Raw genomic sequence first — 2,479 nt, forward strand, 5'->3', positions numbered from 1 at the left:
AGGAGATTGTTGACCTAATGCTAGGAACTGATCAAATTTCTGAACAAGAAGGTCGACTTTATCTAATCTTTGGGCTATTAGGTTCAGATCGGCTTTAGGACTAGAGTCTGTTTGTTTGATCTCAAAAATTTCTGTCCACTTTTGATGAGGGATTGATCTTTCGTAGGAGGATAATGAAGCATGATTGATTGAATTTTCATTCAAAATTTCAAATAAAGTGTAGGCTTTATCCTCATTTTTACTCATGAATGCACCCCCACAAGATGCATCTACCATTTGTCTGTATTGGTCACCTAAACCCTCATAAAAAACATAATTTGCCACTTAGATAGACCATGGTGTGGGCATTTTGTAAGAAGTTCTTTAAGTCTCTCCCATGATTCATGAATTTGTTCTCCTGAAAGCTGAGCAAATCTAGTGATGGCTCACCTCATGGTGTTGGTTCGACCTATGGGATAGAATTTCTTAAGGAACTCGTACTGTATTTCAGCCCAAGTTTAGATTGGTCTCTCTATCATGCCAAGCCAGTACTTGGCTTTGTCCTTAAGTGAGAAAGGGAATAAGGTCAATCTAAGTGCATCATCAGTAAAATTTTGAATTTTTATCATGGAACAAATTTTTAAGAACTCATCCAGATGCTTGTAAGGATCTTCATTAGTATTTTCATAGAAAGATGGGAGCATCTGGATTGTGGTCGACTTGATCTCATAGTGGCTTGCAGGGATATCAGGTAAGTGGATACAAGTCAATGGATTATAGGTGGAAGGAATAAAATATTCCTTCATCTGCCTAGGTGGTTCTTTAGGATCTCCAGCCATCTGACTTTCAGGTTTAATATGAATCAACTGTTCAATCTCAGGATTGGGTTCAACTAGGTTAAGATAGAGAGATCTTCTACCTTGCATATACCAGTGCAAATCCTAATGTATGATTCAAGTTTTGTTTTTGTTTCATTTTTTTTGTTGGTGCAAAATTCCATCGACGTCGAAGAAGCTGGAGTCGAGGGGATCACGTCCGCCGTTGGGACCTGCAAGGAAAGTTTAAACCGGAGTTGGGGGTGCTCCGACAAGACCCTCCGACACTCAAGTCAGTACTCTGCCTCAATAGAAATGGAGCACTCGAATAAAATTTTAGCAGAGTTTCGAGATAGAGTTTAGAGCTTAGAGAAGAACATATCTGGAGGTCCCTTTTATAGATGGAGAGCATAACTGATTGACAGCGATGTCTGTAACTGCCTGGTAGTGGGCCGTTCGGGGTCATGCGGAGTTTGTTATGGAGAGTAGTGGTATCAGTGGGCCGTTCAGGGCTACGTGGAGTTTGTTATAGAGAGTGAAGTGGTGTCTATTGTCGTGACTTGCCAGAGAATGGTGGGGCCATGTGAAATCTGTTACAGAAAGTGGAGTGGTATCCGTTGTCGTGACTTGCCGGAGAGTTTAGGCTGGACGGCTAAAGCTCGGCTGGGACGTCTGATGGAGCATACTGGCTCTCTATCTTAGCAATCTAAGAGAGGCTCAGATGTTTTCAAGGTTGCTGACGAGTCCACTGTTGTCGGGTGCCTTGGGCGCTGATGCTGTAGGTGGAAGTCATCTGCTGTAGAAGCTCGGATGGAGACTTTTTATTGGAGAAGTCCGGCAGGAGTTCGATTGCTAGAGAAGTCCATCTGAAATTTGCCTGATGTAGAAGCTCGTCTGAGGATTGTCCGCCGGATAGGTCCGATTTCATGAGAAATCCGACAGAGGGACGACCGTCAGTGGAGTTCGGATGGCATTATAGAGGTTCGTCCGTTGGAGGAGTCTTGAGGACACTGAGAAAAATCAAACGTTGGAGGAGTTCAGGATTCAATTCTGTTGTAGAAGTTCGGACAGAGTCTGGCTCTTGTAGGAGTCCGGACGAAGTTCGCTTATTGTGGAAGCTCGGACGAACATCAGTTGTCGTGGAAGCTCGGATGGAGACTTCTTATTGTAGAAGTCTCACTGCAGGAGAAGCTTGGTCATTAATGAGGTCCGAAAGAAGTTCGGAGTAGAGATCCAGCTGGTGGAGCCTGTCCGTCGTAGAAGTTCGTCTGTGATCCATCCACTGTAGATGTTCGGATAGAGTTTGGTTCTTGTAGGAGCTCGGATGAAGTCCGCTTGCAATAGAAGTTTGGAGTAGAGTCGATCGTGGTTGGAAGAAGTCTGGAAGAGATTCGGAGAATAGTCGATCACTGTAGAAAATTGACTAATAGTGAAGCTCAGAAAGCGTTTGGAGCAGTCCGGTAGATGAATGGAGGAGCCCATTATCGGAGAAGTCAAGATGGTATTATAGAAGCTCGGATGGTCGGAGGAGTTTAGAAAGATGCCATACAAGGTTGAAAGTCGGAAGAGCCCTGGAAGGGTCGGCCTTTTACGAACTTCGGCTGGGGTTATTTTATACCCAACACCAGTCTCCCTACTTTCGAGTTCGGGTTCCGAATGAAAGAAGTACAGAAAAATTTTCACAA

The 2,479-nt window shown here is 44.0% G+C and overlaps 1 non-coding gene across 1 annotated transcript; it reads left to right on the forward strand.

Annotated features, from left to right (window-relative positions):
* The first annotated feature begins 330 nt into the window (after positions 1-330).
* LOC140853019 (small nucleolar RNA R71) lies at positions 331-439 on the forward strand. The gene has a single exon (XR_012136097.1). It is a non-coding gene; the product is annotated as a small nucleolar RNA R71 (small nucleolar RNA).
* The last annotated feature ends 2,040 nt before the right edge of the window (positions 440-2,479 follow it).

This window comes from Elaeis guineensis, chromosome 12, assembly GCF_000442705.2.
Source record: "Elaeis guineensis isolate ETL-2024a chromosome 12, EG11, whole genome shotgun sequence".
NCBI classification, from domain to species: Eukaryota; Viridiplantae; Streptophyta; class Magnoliopsida; order Arecales; family Arecaceae; genus Elaeis; species Elaeis guineensis.